We start from the raw sequence: 18,986 nt of genomic DNA on the forward strand, positions 1-18,986 counted from the left end.
TATATATATATATATTGCACATAGTGTATACAGATATTGTATGAAGTAGGCTACTGCAAATTTGTTGGTAGACATGGTAAACAGACTTTGTGATCACAATTATGAATATGGTACTACTTGATATAAACTTGTATTTTATATGTATAATAAGCAGAGTAAGTGCAACACAAAGTGAAGATAAGGTTAGAAATCAAGAAATCTGTCAGTCAAATCTGAATTGAGAAAAATGGTCTCAGATGGCAGATAAAAGTAATGAGTGAGGTCAGGGTATACTCTGGCAAACTGTTTACCAATCACGTTTTGCAATCAAAGCAGACTGTGGCACACAATAAAAGTGCTCAGCGTAATTTCAAAGGAGATTTAAATCATCTATGATTTTTCTTGTATAATGTTTTATTGTAGGCCTATATTGTACACAACTCTGTGATCCCTAAAAAAATCGTATTCTTTAGTCCCAGAATGAATATGCGGAAGTGACCGCATAATATTGGATACAATATTCTAATGTTCCAAATGTAATGGTTTGCACTCTACTCTAAGACTGAGTGTTGTTCCATAGGCCTGAACCATAAATATTTGGCTGAAACTTGTCTATTAATATCTGTTTGCATAAACCCTTTGTGAGCTCCAGGGGCGGACTGACTTTTCCTGGTGGGCCGCTGGCCAATGTGGGCCGGCCCACCCAGTACACAAATATATATACAGTATATATATATATTTTTTTTTTTAAATGACGGAAATCATAATATTACATCTCTTTTCTAAGCAAATGGATGAGTGAGTTCATCGCGCGGCTGACAAGGAGTGTGTTTTGTCCTCCCTCCCTGTTTTAGTCTGGTCTGCTCCATTGCCTATCTTGAAACACGCCCTAATGTAATTTCACGTCGTCTAATTTACAGAGAGAGAGAGAGAAAGTCCAGGGCCACTTTTTGGTCCCAGTCCGCCCCTGGTGAGCTCCATATTTTCACTATTTCATATTAAATGGGCCATAAAAGCCTGATGTTTCAAAAACATAAAACTCATGAGCAAAGCTTTCTTCCATATGAACTTTAACTTTGAAATGTTTTAACTGTTGTCTACTTCTCAAACTTCGTACTTTCTGTGATATGGTGCTTAGAAAACAGGAAGAACATTGTGCTTTGCAATTTACCCAATGTGTGTTGGTAGCAGACGTGTCAAGTAATGAAGTACAAATACTTCATTACTTAAGTAGAAATTTTGGGCATCTATACTTTACTTGAGTAATTATTTTTCAGCCGACTATTTACTTCTACTCCTTACATTTTCACGCAAGTATCTGTACTTTCTACTGTACTTTTCTACTTACATTTTAAAAATAGGTTCGTTACTGCTATTTAATTTCGGCTTGTTTTCATTCAAAAAAAAAAAAAAAAAAACCTTTCCATATAAATCGCGCCATCTGGATGAAGTGAATTTGATTGTGGTTGGATCATGATGAGAAGTATAAACATATACCATTCCGACACCGTACTGGTTTGTATGCGATCCACCGCACCTGCACATGACACAAATCACATCACAGTCCAGCCAGGACATAGCCAGTTTTGGGTTCGTTTATCAAAAAATATATTTCTTAAAAGTAGGGATGGGTATGGAACTGGTAGGCCTATGCACCAAACCGAATAAGGACACAGATTTCGGTGCCTCTTAAATGCCTGAGAGATCGATTGAAATGTTTGTCCTGGTTCTCGGAAATCTACACAAGAAGCACGGGCATCGCTAGGCTGTTTTAGTGGGGCTGTAGCATTTAGCTCCACAAACTGTACCCAAATTCTTAATCGCCTCAGAGTCAGTCCCTTAAATTTCATATGAAAACAGCTTCAGACCGGTCTCCTCTCTGTCTTTCAGCACGTTCTTCAACCCGCAGACCGTGAGCGGAGCAGCGCATGCGCACTTAAACACAAACAGTGGACACAAGGTGTGTGTTTATCGATAGTTTGTCTGAATATCCGTATCTGCGCAGTTTTTTGTCATAAATACAGTTTACAAAGGGTCAAGAGGGAACAGTCGGTTTCCCATCTACTGTAAAGTTTTCGCTTGTCACACCACAAGTGTTTCCTCCAGCAAAAATCTAGCCCTTAACACATATGAACGAACACATACAGTACTTTAATTACACTTATTTAAATATACTTAATCTAATCATACATACTTTATACATACACTACTGTGCAAAAGTCTTGGTCACATTAGTATTTTCACCCAAAAGAATGGTGTTCGGCCAGTTATTTATATATTTTGCTGTAGTGTGTCAGTATAAAATATCAGTTTACATTTCCAAACATTCATTTCGCCGTTGTCAGACTGCTTGTGCATTCAGAATCGCACTAGATTATTATTAAAATTAATGGCAAACTGATATTTCCTACTGACACACTACAACAAAAGATATAATTAACTGGCTTAAAACCCTTTTTTGGGGTGAAAATACTAATGTATCTAAGACTTTTGCACAGTACTGTACTTTACAAACGACATTGTTGCTACTTTATAAAGAATGAGCATACATTAATTCACATAACTGATTAAAGACCTTGACAGACAGCACTCATCTTAACTAAATATCAGAGTGAGTGACAGAGATACAGTAGAAAAATTATGTGTGGTTTTGTATTAAAAAATGACCCAGATTGTGAAATACATTTATTAGCCTTAGAGTAAGGGAAGCACAACTTGGGAAATTAGAGATTTTAAATATTTGTAATGTTCTTTAATGTTATCCATAGTTTTTTTGTGGCTCTTTTTTTTAAGTATCGGTTCAGGCACCCGTAGCATTTTAAAAGTATCGAAATGACACTGGACCCTACGTAAAAGTTATTATTTTTCACTGGCTCATTTAATTCAATATTCACATAATTCAAATGGGTGGTTTCTTTTCATCCTCCACAAATTAAGCTACTGTAGGTAGTTCGGTAGTGAGACGTTTGAATAAATTAGTGTCACCCCCCACCCACACTGGACATAGCAGACGTATGTAGCGAATATCAATCAGGTATCAATCAAGAAGGTATCAGGATTATGAGTTATTTTTAATTTTTAGTTTTTGATTAATCACTTGGATTAATCATTCATTTTGATAGCACCATAATGTTTGTTGTAAATAAACAACGATACAAGAGTAATTGTTACTAAGCCTGCACTAATGTTCTTGTCCATTGCCCTCGCAGATTCCTGCAGCTAAGCTTGGATGTACATTTACATTCCATTAAAGGTTATTGATGACATGCCTCTGAAGTTTGACTTTTTGCACCATAACAATACTTATAGGCAAGTAGTCATCATATCTCTAGTTCTTTAATGTATCTGTTTTGTACTAAAGTGCGTTCATTTTCAATGGGCATATATGCGGCTGAAACAGGTAGCCTAGTGTATCCCAAATTTTTCAACATGAACATTTTAATATAACATTATAGTCATTATGGCCTATGGCCTTTAGAAAAAATGTTTTTTGAGGTGGTGGGGTAGTGCACAATAGGCCCCTGTAGCGTGACCTAAGCTTTTGTTCTTAATGGCATTTTTTTCCTTACATTACTTTTACTTTCATACTTTAAGTAGTTTTTGAGTAAAAAGCTTGAGTTGATACTTCAACTTCTACAAAAGTATTTTTAAACCCTAGTATCTATACTTCTACTTGAGTAATGAATGCCAATACTTTTGAATCCAGTGGTTGGAAGTGGTACTTGATAATGTTTGTCATGTCTTGGTTTGTTCCTGTGGTCAGTTTTGTGCTCTCAGTGTTTTCTGGAGGCTCTGGCTCCGTCTCGTCCTCAGATAAACACCTCTGACTCGTCATAGAAAGCAGAATGAAGCTCCTGCTGAAGGAGAGCTGAACACCTCCAACTACAACCTCATATGAGGAGACACTGAATCTCAATCAACTTCAGCAACTCATTTAACACCATCATCTGGAAGTCACTTCACTCTCTCTGACTTCAGGACTAAACTCATCTCTATTGAACTCTGTGACTAAAGTAATCATTAGGTGTGTAACGATACACTCATGTCACCATTCACTTCAACACATGACACTGATCTCACTATATACTCGATACAAGACTGAAACAGAGTTAAAATATCAAGTTTTATATTTAATTATTGTATCTAAGGCATAGAAATAGTTTTTTGTTATATCAGGAATGGAGTTGAAAAGGCTTTGTTTGGTGCTTCTAGAGCACAATAGAGACACCAGAATAGAAATATTGATGATTCTGCAAATAAAAATTAGTTTTATATTACAAACATATGCTTTCACTTTGACTGCATACATATACGATGTATTAAATATTGCATTTTCTTAAATAATTTATTTGTATTCAAATTAATAAACATGGAAGCTCAAGTGTGTGTCCTTCTGCGTTCATTACATTTTCTGCACCATATGTGATGCTAAATTAAATCTATTTAAATGTCTGGTTAATCTACAAATGATTCACTGTTTCTATCCATGATACTGACATGATGATGCTCTGGTGTTTCTGTTTTGTGTTTAAGGACTTTTATGTTTAAGTGTTTTTCTGTTCCCATTGTTTCAGTGTTCACATCAAGTTTAAAGGCGGTCACACACCGGACGAGAAGCGCCGCGTCGCGCCACATGTAGGACAACTCGAGGGCTGCATCCAAAAACTTAGGCAGGTGACTTGCTGCCTCGCTGTCTAATCAGGCAATGACTTTGCAGGCAGCGTTTTTGCACGAAGGCACCTAAAACTGAGGGAGAGTAATGGTTAAATGATCTACAGCGAAATATAGAGAGCTTTGGTGATAACTAAGTGGATATTTAATTACTGAAATATTAATTTCTCGCTAGAAATTACATGAAAAGTGGAAAACGTTGTTCAGAAACACACATTTACACACCAACTGACCACTGACCGCAACTTTCAGACGCCATCTTTATTTTTTGGCTTAACTCTCACAGAATGGAGCGCAAAGGATTGTGGGATATCATTTTACCATTTACACTTTATCGCTTTGCTTTGAATGCACGTGCGGGCGTTTCGAGTCCTGCTCGAGAAGTGTCAGTCAAACCCTCTCACTTAATGAACCCTGCAATCATCAGACACAGTGGGCATTTTTTAATTGTCTGAAATCCAATTAAATTCATCATTATCTGATAGCATTCAGTTATTGGCCTGTGTCGAACTCACGTGACATAGGCTACTTACGTTGAATTCTTTACAAGATAATTGCCGTTTATTCTAATGATGACAATAACCAATCTAATAGCTAATCTAATGTGACAGTAATGTCTCATAAATATGAAAGTGGTTCACAAAAAATAAAAATAGCACAAGATAAAGTAGAACGTCAGAACAGTTTGTTAAAAAAAATTCCGAAACTAACATCAGATTTTAACGCAGGTCCAGGGAAAGATGAAGATGCAGATAATGGTGAAGGGGAAAGGGATTCACCGCCATTTACAGGTTGGTTGTGATATACTAGCAGGCTGGCAGCAGTAGCTAGATATGATAGTCTATCAAAATAATTAACTCCTTTTAAACCTAACAACTTAGTTGAGCTCCCAGTACTTAGTTAGCCACCACACTAGAGCTGTGGATTATAATAATTTTTATGAATTGCAGTGTTGATGTGAACGATTCTGCATATATGTAATTAAATAGGCCTTATCATATTAACATAATGATTTAAATAAAGCACTCTTGTTACTATTAACGTTGCGTATGCCTTCAGAAGCAAACATTAATTACGCTTGATGTTCGTATCACTTCTTTAAAGCAAGATATTTGGGCACATTTCGTTTTTTACTTAAAGAAAATGCATGAATGAGAAAATCGTGTAGGACGTGCTTGATGTTAAAACTACTGTTTAATCGCAATAATGATAATGAAAAAGATCTCTGTACTCCTGTAGACTGACACACCCTAAGCGTGTGTGCAGAAACCCCTCACAGACATCATGCAATACTGAATTAATTGTTGTGGCGCAATTCGGAAAAAATCTGATGTGTTACATCATATTATATCCGTGATTTAGGTCTTAATGAGCATGCTGCTCTATATGTCATTAATGGTAATCAAAAAAAGAAAAGACAATGAGAGAATCACTGCTCTTGACTAAACTTTTGTATCATTAATATATTTATTTGTAATATTTTTTAATGATGAAAATTTAAAACGTTAAATACTGTGGAAATATTAAAAAAATGAAGACACTTTAAACCTGAAATTAAACCTGCCAGTAGGTGGCAGCGAATCACTGTTAATGAGCAAATCATTGAGATTCAAACGATTCATTCAAGCGGCTGATTCACTCGGGACCATTTTCGTTGGCGAAATACAGCGAAACAGACGATTTGGTGTCTTAAATGTAAGTCACTTGATATTAAGTTCTTGTTCATTAAACTGTACGCTAAATAAAATAATCACATTTGTAATCATGCTAATATTTGGAGAAAACGGCACTCTTTGTGTAATATTGGTTAACATAGATATTAAATTATATAAATATGAAATATATACAGGGGCATATCTGAATTCTGAGGCATTAAGACTAAATCACGTGCACAAGTCTAATCTACTGGAATACGTCACGTAGTGCATGCCTGCACAGAATGGGTGTGTTTTTGTTTGTTTTTTTGTAAAGTGAGATGCATACTCGATAATATCAGCAATTACGATATCATAGACTACATATAACGCACACCCTACAGCACTGGCCCGATCGGGCAAGTGACCGTTCCTTCTACTGTCATGAGCGTCATTCACACTAGCCTCGGGTAATCGGGCAGTCCTTATTGTCTAGCACTGGAAGGGCCCCTCAAGAGGTAAAGCCCAGGCCCCTTATAGTCTTAATGCGGCCCTGGGTGCATGCCACTTTCTCAAATAACCTTACACAGTTTTGATAACGTAAAAAATGAACACAATGTTAACGTAGCCTGCCTGTGATGAAAGGCAGACTGCACACACACATGCTTAGTCTTGGGATTCCACCTTTCCATTCTACCCGGTCAGCAAAACAGCAAATTTCAGCAATTATTTTTTTTTTTGCTTTATTTGGTAGTATTTCGAATTAATGGTTTTTAAATAGTAGCTTATTATAATAAAAAACTCTCGTTCACTCGTTCACTCATTCTGGCGCCCCTATGGCCTATGCCGCGGGCCGGCCCTGAAACGACAGTGCCCCCCCGCCGATGATCCAATGCCCCTCCAGTAGATCTGCTCTGACGCCGACTCTGGTGTGGCGTTAACTTAACGTGAGTCGGCGTGTAGCATTATTTTAATGCGTGGAGGCGTCTGGCGTTAACTTATCGCGTAACGGCGCTTATTTAATGCCTGGCAGCATTATGAAAATGATGTTTTAATATTGATACAACGATGAAAAGCACGCAAATTATGAGCCATTTGGCATTCCATGTTTTTTTGCCTTATTGCAACTCTCTGTTCTGGACTTGCACAATGTTTCATCAGTTTGCTTATCTTGTTTTGACGTCAAAGATCACTCTGGCCGCTCTGATGACAACCTGCAGAAAGATTTGTGGATGCACTGACTTTCTGATGTAGATCGAATCATTATCTTGTATTTAAAGCGGCCGCAAAGCAAACAAGCTTGATGATCTTGTGCAGATTAACTTATAAATTAACCTCATTAAATATTGTTGTAGACGAAGTATTAAGATGCTTTACCTAATAATGTATAAAGCACTGTTAAAATACTCTGATGCAAGTAAAAGTCCTGCATTGAAAACGTTACTTAAGTTCATATAATTTAATCAAGTATCAACATTACTTTATTTAAGTATAATCAGGGAAATTTGTTTAAAAGTAAACTGGGACTACAGTACTATTATTTATTATATCCAGGGCAACTAATGCAAGTATAACTGCAGACCGGAGATCTCCAAATGGGGGCTGGGACTCCAAAACAGGGCGTGGTCTCCTCACCTTGACTGACAGTGTGCTCGACAGAGGGAGTTGCTCTTTCTGGACTGAAAAAAAAATGATTATGGCCCCAATTTAATTAAGCGTAATTCAATTTTGCTAGTTTAATCCATTTACATTTTTTTTTTTTAAATTTTAATTAATAAATATTAATTGGTTTTATATGAATTACATGTGTTTTAAATCCAAGTCATGTGTATTAATTCAAGTCAGATTGAAAATATTAAGTTGATTCTGTGATGCACAAATGTCTTATAATGTGGTTAAACATGAAATCTAAATTGTTTTGGACGGGTAATCTTTAATATTCTTAATTATTTGTTCTAGAGCAGTTTTTTGGGCGGTGGGTAAGGGAAGTTAGATGATTTTGTGATGAAGTAAATACTATACAAACAAAAGTAATTTCTACATGAAATAATTTAGGTAAGTAAATTCTATGTTAGTACTCAATTCAGGGCTGGACTGGGACAAAAAAATCGGCCCGGACATTTTTGCCCAGACCGGCCCACTATATGATCATAAACACCACCCATCTTTGCACGCCCTTAATTATATGCATACCAACTCCTATTCATTAAAACCACTAATGCCATGTAATGAGTGAGTATAGGAACGAGTGAGAGTTAATAGATGAAATAAGTCAAAATGTTATATTTATTAATACAGTTGAACTATACTCCACAGCGGTGAATCCTAAAACAAGCTATAAGCGGCTCTGGCATAGCAATACCAGTGTTTCTTACAGGATTTTTGTTAAAACTATGGTGGTGTGTCCTCGGTCCTTCTAGGGGGGTTCGGGGACATGCCCCCCCGTGAGAAAATTTTGTGAATTTTAATGTTAAATTCATTAATCTGGTGCACTTTGAGAGTTCAAAATTAAAAGCTCCAACCCATATTCAGTGTGCAAATTAAACAAAGAAAAATTCAAACCTCTTTTAGTTACAGTGTCTATTTACATTACACCTATACATAATAATAGTTATAATATTAATCCAATGACAGTAATAGCCATATTTTGTAAAACAAATGCACAAAAAAATAAAGGAAACTTTCTTAATTAGTTGTACCAATTTCTATACTTGAAAGAGATAAGCACATGATCTTTTATTTTGACGCAAACTGCATCAAGCTTTTATTTTGGCGGAAAACATGGTTTACAAACGCCTCTTATTAAATTTCTAGTGAATTGCGGTAATCGTCAACTATGCAGATGTGGAAATAATCTACACTCATGACATGGCCTAAGTGTCTTGAAAGTAGTTATGCTTACCGCAGGCTCTACACTTTCTCATCTCTCTCCTGATCCTCCGTCCTCACTATCATCATCTGCCACAGGAGCTGATGAAGGTCAGAAAACATATATTTTGACACAGTTTACAGTGTCTGCTTTAAGAGCCTGGTTCTATTTTTTCACGCTATTTATCTGCACATTCCTTGCGTTTCTTCTCCATCTTTTGTTACAGATACACACCGTCACTGCTGCCGCTCGCTCACTCGTTTAAAGTTGTGATTGGGCCAGCCCAGTGTCAATCAAGAAAAGAGCCAATGGGCCGCTGATCTACGTGTTTCATGGGCTGGTCTGTCAGAAAAAAAAAACTAACACTAACTTTGACCAATGCATTACACCGGCACAAACCCAGCGCCGCCAATTAAGCAAAACAAAGCAAAACGAATGGGCCACCGATGTACAAATTTTATGGGCCGTTTAAAATAAAAAAATAAAAAGAATTATGAGTATGAGATATCGGGCCAAAAAGCACATCGGCCCACCTGGCAAATGCCCGGTATGCCCAATGGCCAGTCCAGCCATGACTCAATCTAAGCTTGTAGAAATTAAAGTTGGCACTCATAAGTATATTTTACTTGGAACAGTTTGTTATGTTTACAAGGATTCTTTAACTAAATATCAAAGTTATGATCCCATACACTGAAAAAAAAAAATTATACATTGAATTTACTAAAATGTTTTATAGTAAACATTTAAATAAACAAGTTTTGCTGAAAGTTAATCAGCTAAATTAGTTTATTTCAATATAGCTAAAATAAATTGATTACAACCACTTACCATAAAATGTTTTTGTAAATTCAATGAATCATTTGTTTCAGTGTATTTCCCATCATGCACTGGGCCATGAATAATTAAAAATGTTACATTTTTCACAGTTTTCGAGTTGTATTTACACTGTTTTATGGCTGATTTTGATGTTAGGTTTAGTAACATACTTTTTGTGAGACCCATTCATACTCAAACACTGAATGTTATCGTCATTGTGTGTTGTGTACCATGTATTGAGGTCTCTGAGAAATGGTGACTACTGAGTTGCATTACTGGGACTCTTTTTTGGGAGAGAAAAAATCTCTTGAATCAGAAAAATAAAGTTAGAGTTGTTAATATTGGGTTTGCTTTATTTGTCTGAATATTAATGAGGGATACAATAAGAGACTCAAAAACTATTGGATTGAAATAAATTTTAGTAAGTAGAAATTAAATGATTAAGTTGATCTCGTTGCACATAATTAATTCTAGTAAATTCTACTCAAAATAGTTTAGCTGAAATTATGAGTATAATTAATTTGCACTTACTGAAAGGGATTAATAAACTCAATTTATAAAATATAAGTAAAACCAATTTATAAAGTATAAGTACACTCAACTTAAAAAATATATCTGGATTTAGATACATTTATTTTGTGCAACCCCTTGACATAATAAAATTAAGTAAAGTCAACATAACATTGTTTTCAGTCTGGACTCTATGTACCTTAAAACTGCAGGAGAATTTGGAGACATGTCCTACCAAGATGTCCTAAGGTAACTTAATGAAGACGTGTGTTTTGGGAGCCATGTTCCCCTGGCCAGCCTCAGTTTGTGATCATGTTCTCTGGCCGGGGAACACTTTATGTGTGACTTTAGTGAATGAACTGTTCATGCTTCAGGTCTAGCGCTCCAAGCATGATCAAACAAAACAGAGGACCTCATTCTCCATCCTCTTTTTATTTTTATTTTAGTAAACCTGCACAGAACTGTGTCCCTGGAAAATGGTTAGAGAAAAACTGGAAGTGATTTAAAGGTAAACGTACTGTAACTTCATTTATTTATTTGTGTGTGATTATGAACAATTCTTTATCTTGTATTATCACTGAATAAGTAACGATAAAATCATCTATTTAAACAGAGAGTTTCTGTGCAAGATTATGGGAATGACTGCGGTATCTTCATGATCATGGTGTGAGTTAACAGTTGTACCTTAAACAAATTACAAGATTAAATTGACAAAATTATGCAAATAAAAAAAAAAAAGTAATAGGGCTCCCAAAAAGTAAACATTCATTTTTAACAGTTTTAAGCTGTTCAGCTATACTGCATGACAAACATGTTATTGAAAATATATATTTAATATGCAGTACCTCTGTTTTATGGCAATGGAGGCTTATTTTGATTTCACTGTGGTAAGTGTTGATTAAAACTGACGTAATACACCTTTCTGAAACAAGATAACCTCTCAATCATTTCACATACCTCACGTAGGTGTAATCTTGTAGTTACTGACTTGCTGAATTGTGGTTTTGTGATTAACTGATTTGAGTCTTACTCCTGTGTCTGAATTAGTTTATATGAATTGTTTTAGAGAAATGTAAAATGAATTGTTTTCCTGTTTAGAAGGACATGCCAGCTCTTAGAAGATGGTGGTTTATAGTTCTGATGGAGAACTCTCATCTAGTAGAGTAATCTTTACTTAAATGCTTTTAATGCAACTGTTAAAATAAAACCCAAAAGTCTTATTTTCATTAATGTGCATTTGCAGTCACAGGAAAAGATTCTTAAAGGAACTTTTACACCCGTCTTCTGCATACCAAGGAATATAAATATTACTGTCTCAATTGTTTAGATTTTTTTGTTTGCTGCTTTAAAACATGAGTTGATATTTGCACGGATCTGACCCGGTAACGGCTGAACACAAAGCAGCTTCACGCTCACAGGTGAAATGACAAAAATAACAACGACACGTTTCTGAGGAGAGTCGGTTCCCTTCAGATACATTCAATTAAAGACATCTGCGACTCGTTTTGATGAAACATGCAGCGCTCGTATTTATTCAGTGACATCATCGCCCTTTAAAGTTTAATCCAGCCGTATCACGACTCTTGTCTTTCGATTATAAACTAGACATTTCTTATACTATTGAACATATTCAAATCTTTTCAAGGCCTTAAGTTTGACACTACTCACTTCAGGAGTTTTAAGGACCCATCAGAGATCTGCTTTAGCCCGAGTCCTGATACACTTCTGACCCGACTGAAAACACAAAAGCCCCGGGACGTCAGGCTAGTGATTCTGAGAGCCCTGCAGCTAGAAAACACACAATCTACCCGAGAGAAGACGTCTTTCACTGTTGTAAGTTAAGTGGATGTTGTTAAATAGAGAAACACAATTATATATATTTTAACTTCTAGCTCTTAAACTTGGACCTCATTATTGAAAGCCAAATTCAAGCAGCAAAAGCAGCCCACACTGCAGGCTATATGTTCTCTTTCATAAAAATAAATTATTAATAATAATAAATCATGTTCATGCATTCATAGGCTTCATGGTTGCAATTAAATTTCAGTTCAGATTTTTAAGTGCCATTATTTTAAAATGCTTTATTGACTGATGTTCATAGATGGTCAGTTGTGTTTTCAGATGTTATGTCATATTGTATGTTTGTAATATCACAGTAAATCCGTCTCCTAAATTATTACACCTATGTGCAGTCACAGCTCATCACCCTAAAGTTGCCTGATTTCAGCTCGACGCCGGCTCACAGTGAAAACGAAGGTCTTCTGGTCACTTTGAGTCTCTGGACGCTGGCGATGTGAACACACAGTTACTGTTCATGATGCTCAAACTACTGGAAGAAAATCCTCAATATTGATCTGGAGTTTATATGAATGTGTTTCTGAGGAGAGCTGACTGCTTTCTGAGAAGTTTATGTGGAATAATTTCACAAAGCTTGTCCGAACATTCGGTTTTTGCTTCAAATTGATTATTCAATCAAATTATGTCTATGATTATTATTGTATAACTAAACAATATGAAATTAGATAAATTATATGTATATGATTTATATAACTAAAATAAGATAGCTGTAATACGATTTAGATTAAATAAAGATGTCAGTCTTTATCTTTTTATTTTAAAGAAGAAAAAATAAAGATTTATTTATTTACCCAGTCATTTAATAATAACACATTTCAGAGCTGTAACAATAAAACCATGATATTTTTGCTTAAGGTTATCATGCCATTAAAATCTAATACCTAATCTTATGCCTAGACACAACTGAATCTTATTCTGATGTAGTAGAGAGAGTTTAGGAAGATGATGATAATAAACTCACCCTTCACTGAGAGATAAACAAAGTTTGATTGTGATGAGAAGTATCCATCTCTCAGTCCTTGACAATAGTACCAACCCTCATCAGATGATTCAGATCCTTCAATAGTGAGAGTGTTTCTGTCTACAGTGTAACGCTGAGACACTTGAATGTTTGATATTGAAGTGTAGTATGAATCTCCTTTCCACCACTCATATCTCCAGTCTCCGTTAGACTCAATCACACACGTCAGATTCACTCTCTCTCCAGTGAATACTGTTTTGTCTGGAGTCACAGTCAGAGTAGATCTGGGTGAATCTGTGAACAGAAGAAAATAAACTCTGAATATCTGACTTCATGTAGTTGATAGTGATGCAATTGTGATTAAAACTTACTTTGTTATGATAAAAGTTTAAATAAAGTATTTTTTATTTATTTGTTTTGTCAATTCAGCTGGATTTTGAAATGAGAAAGTTATTAAAACATTATTGAACAGTTCTTGTTCTGGTCGGTAGGTGGAGCTGTTTTCAGTTAGAGGTTCCAATAAAGCATTTATTTTTGTTTAGTTTATTTTTTGGTGAACGAGATCTGATCCCCGAGTCATATTAATTTATTTTATTTATTTATTTATTTATTTTTCTCTCAACAGTAATCAGTTCATGTCTATGGGTCACAGTCGTCCCGTGCTGTACTTTGAGATCCCTTGATTTAGTTTGAACACTTTTTGTGTAAATCCTATCTTTCACTTCAGTGGGAGATTGCTGTTCTTCAATAATTACTTAAAATAACATGAAATCACATCTACATCCTCTAGATGTCTGCGGTGATCACTCAGTGTCTCATCAGATTGATGTGGAGACATTTCATCATTATAACAAAACAATGAACCTTTTTCAAAGTGTAACTTGTTTTGTGCTAAAGTACCATTTTTGCAGTTATGCTACAATATTATGACAAATTATGTAACAGAGGAATTATTATTAATATTATTATTATTCTCATTTGTTTATTTAGTAATATTCATCTCATATACAGATGTGTGTCCCCATGAACCATCATGACAGATCAGCAGATTTAATGACACACTGTCGTTTTTGCAATAGACTACAATAAGCTTTTTATTTAATTATTATTATTATTTTATTTAACTTTCATCATAAACTGCAGAAACAGCAGTGTTTTAGCAGCATGAGGAGCTACACATATAAATGATGCTGAGTGAAGATGAACAACAGCAAAATATGGACATGAATTATCAGCAAAGAGACAAATGTGTGATCCTCATGTGATCCATGTAGACAAATAAACTACTACAACACTATTCATATTTAATAAATCAAATGTAAATCAGTAGAGCACAATACCTTGAGTGAGTCCAGAGTGGATGAAGGACATCAGCACTAAACACAGAAGAAACAGATATGAATCATTTCCATTGGTTCAACACAATGCAGATCACAGAAACATGTCTAGAGTTTCAGCTGAAAGTGTTTCTCTGTTTTGATGCTCCATGAGAACCGATGGAGGATATTCTCCATCATTTAACACACACAATGTCATCACAGCATGGGTCTAGAATACACTGAACCTGTCCCTCGACTCCACATACTTTTATTAAAATCTACATTTGTCTCACACATGTTTTCAGTCAAGTGTGTTCAGGTCGAGGTTTTCAAGAGACAGTGTGAAAAAGTCTAGATTTAAATTCAAAGAGACAAAATAGTTTATGAATGACCCGGCGTCTTAATTGTATCAGAAATGAGCCGATGTGAACATTATGGAGCACTAGGGATACGCCGGTATCAACTTTTCCTGTTGCGATTAATTGCTCATGCTTTTACCACGGTATACGGTATTATTAAATATTGAAAGACCCAAGATTAATGAATGTTCAGAAGATTTTTTTCATTGGCAGATTATGTTGACTAATGATTTAAGTAAGGAATAATTGATGACGGGCCGTTGAATTATTAGAAAAATAATGCACACCCGAGGTGGTGATGCGGTCACGACGCGAATATACTACAGTTACCACACCTCAAGACATCGATCTGATGATTTATTTAAAGGGATTCGTCCGTTTTTTGTATTGTGAGCAGTGTTGGGAACGTTACTTAAAAAAAGTAATTAGTTATAGTTACTCACTACTTGTTCCAAAAAGTAACTGAGTTAGTAACTGAATTACTCTATAATAAAAGTAACTCATTGTAAAAAAAAAAAAAAAAGTTGAAATAAGTAGAACAGACAGGTGTTCGTACATAACTTTCGAGATTTATTGCACATCAACAGAAAGCAAGAGTTTTATCCTGCACTCTTTGTAAGAAAAGTGTTTTTGGCCACTAGCTTTGTAGATGCGTGTGTCACACATTACATGTACACATTACATGCACGTTCTTGCCTTTGACTACAATGAATTTGAAGTAGTGCTTATATCTCCACCTTGAAAATGCCAACTTTTCATCGGATTGCTCCTGACTCACCATTTCTCCTGCTGCTGCGAATCTCTGTGTAGCTGTTGCGTCTTGCATGTGTGTGACTGTGTGTGTTTTTGGTGCAGCTGGCGCGTGTGTGTAAAAACACTGGCTCTGATTGGCTACCATGAAACACATGACTCTGCCTTAGCCAATCATAATCGCTTATCTCGTTATTAACCCACCTGCTCACTCGCTGTGTGAGCCAGGGGTGCGTTCGGATTGCATATTAAATCAATGCATAGTAATGCACCGCATTTAACGTTCAGTAACGTTAACGGCGTTGTAAAGACGGGAAAAGTAATTATTTAGATTCCCCCGTTACTGAAAAAATAATGTCGTTACCTAACGCCGTTCTTTTAAACGCCGTTATTCCAAACACTGATTGTGAGTAGGACTATTTCTAACGCATCTCATCCATCTTTTGTTGGTACCAAAACGTCGTTTTAAAGCCGATAACGGAGGCTTGAGCTGTTGATAGCATTCTAATGCAGTTATTACTTGAGTTATTAGAAAGAGAGAGAGAGAGAGAGAGAGAGAGAGAGAGAGAGAGAGAGAGAGAGAGAGAGCGCTTGTGTGAATTAGGCTAACGTACCTCTGTGCGTCTCTAAACTCTCTTCTGCTGCAACTTCTGTAAACAGCGCTGTTATTACCTCTCTAGTGATGTGTCGTTCTTGAACGATTCGTTAATTTTGAACGAATCTTTAATGTGACTCGGGACGAACGAGTCGTCTCGGGGGATGATTCGTTCAGTCGCGCATGTGCAGTATTCTATAGGTTCTGTTCCGCTAGTAGTAATTCACCTGTGTCAGTCAATGCAGTCTGAGCCGGAAAGAGAATTGGGCCCGGTTCCCCAAAACGTTCTTATCGCTAAGTAGTTCTTAATCTATTCCTGAACCTCTCTCTTAAGCTTATGGCACAGCATGGGTCTAGAATACACTGAACCTGTCCCTCGACTCCACATACTTTATCAAAATCTACATTTGTCTCACACATGTTTTCAGTCAAGTGTGTTCAGGTCGAGGTTTTCAAGAGACAGTGTGAAAAAGTCTAGATTTAAATTCAAAGAGACAAAATAGTTTAGGAATGACCCGGCGTCTTAATTGTATCAGAAATGAGCCGATGTGTACATTGTGGAGCACTAGGGATACGCCGGTATCACATTTTCCTGTTGGGATTAATTGCTCATGCTTTTACCACGGTATACGGTATTATTAAATATTGAAATATCTAAGATTAATGAATGTTCAGAAGAATTTTTTCATTGGCAGTTTGTTTACTAATGAATTAAGTAAGGAATAATTGACGACAGGCCGTTGAATTATTAGAAAAATAATGCACACCCGAGGTGGTGATGTGGTCACGACGTGAATATACAGTTACCACACCTCAAGACATCGATCCGATGATTTAATTAAAGCGATTCGTCCGGTTTTTGTATTGTGATTAGGACTATTTCTAACGCATCTCATCCGTCTTTTGTTGGTACTAAAACGTCGTTTTAAAGCCGATAACGGAGGCTTGAGCTGTTGATAGCATTCTAATGCAGTTATTACTTGAGTTATTAGAAAGAGAGAGAGAGAGAGAGAGAGAGAGAGAGAGAGAGAGAGAGAGAGCGCTTGTGTGAATTAGGCTAACGTACCTCTGTGCGTCTCTAAACTCTCTTCTGCTGCAACTTCTGTAAACAGCGCTGTTATTACCTCTCTAGTGATGTGTCGTTCTTGAACGATTCGTTAATTTTGAACGAATCTTTAATGTGACTCGGGAAGAACGAGTCGTCTCGGGGGATGATTCGTTCAGTCGCGCATGCGCAGTATTCTATAGGTTCTGTTCTGCTAGTAGTAATTCACCCCTGTCAGTCAATGCAGTCTGAGCCAGAAAGAGAATTGGGCCCGGTTCCCCAAAACGTTCTTATCGCTAAGTAGTTCTTAATCTATTCCTTAACCTCTCTCTTAACCTTATGGCACGATTCCCGACACGTTCGTACGCTAAGCATATCTTCTGTAAGTCACATTTTCGTAAGGTTGATCTGGACCATTCGTAGCTCTCTCTTAGCGTTGTTTGAGCTCAAGACGCTAGTCGTCATCACTGTGCAGCAGTCTTTAGACATCAGCGCAGCGCAGTACAAGTCAAACTATGGTATGTTGACAATGTTATGGCTCAACAAGGATTTTATGTTATGGACATTTTAAGACTCATAATAAATTATGTTCGCAATGGATACAGGCCTATTTATGAAGTTGACTTTATGTGGTATCAGAACTAATATGGTGGTAATTAGCCTAGGCTATTTCGTAATGTTATTAAAGCATTTAAATTGGCAATCACTTTTGATAATTAAAATCTGGCAAACAATTTGGCTCTAAATGGCTAAGATCTATAAATGGGTAAGCGTGGTGGTGTCCAGTAAGTGACCAACTATGGCAGCGATCCAACGTGTCCTTGTATTGAATCAAAGACGGAGCCGTTTAGTCCATGTCAATTTTTTATTCGGCAAAACTTAAGTCCTTTTGACATTTTGCCTGACGGCTATATATAAAAAATTTGCCTCCCAAGACAGCTCATTGTGGAGCTGCTGGATCGTCTCAGACCTGCGCTTGCCAGTCTAACGCTGCGGAATTTTGCTTTAAGCCCTGAAGTCCAGCTGCTTGCAGCGCTACGTTTTTTTTTTTCTTTTTGCTACAAAGAGATTCATCGAGGTCGAGGGAGAGGGCTACGGCCTGATCAAGACTCGGTGTGGAGGTGTGTCCACACTGTCACCAACGCCCTTCTGCGCCATGCCGGGATTACACCCTGGTGTATGGCACACTCATCCCTATCGCCAATTCATCAGTGATTGATCAGGCATAGGCTACTTATCGCGAAAGGGATATGCGGCCATAAACGTGCAGGTTATAGTGGGCCATAGGGGTGTGATCTCTGACCTGGTGGCAAGGTCCAGCAAAACTTCAAGTTCCTCTGACGAGAGCCTTGGTGCCCTTGTTTACTTTGCTTCCCCAGCATATTTTGTATCTAACCCTCTCTCTCTCTGTTCATTGTAGATAGGTTGCTTTTAATTGAAAACATAAACCAATTGCAATCAATACCGCATTAAACAGAAGTAACTGCAGCTGCTTGCCAATCAATTCTGATTGTAAAGTACCTTACCATTAATATACAAGTGTATTATATAATTTTTATGAGTCGTTAAACCCATATCAAGAAAGGCACAAGTCGCACAAACGGGATATGGAGGGTGGATG

The 18,986-nt window shown here is 36.6% G+C and overlaps 1 protein-coding gene across 1 annotated transcript in view; it reads right to left on the reverse strand.

Annotated features, from left to right (window-relative positions):
* Positions 1-18,986, reverse strand: part of LOC132096054 (Fc receptor-like protein 5) — a 154,522-nt gene that overhangs the window by 100,325 nt on the left and 35,211 nt on the right. The window lies entirely within an intron of this gene.

This window comes from Carassius carassius, chromosome 2 (assembly GCF_963082965.1).
Source record: "Carassius carassius chromosome 2, fCarCar2.1, whole genome shotgun sequence".
In the NCBI taxonomy this organism is placed as follows: Eukaryota; Metazoa; Chordata; class Actinopteri; order Cypriniformes; family Cyprinidae; genus Carassius; species Carassius carassius.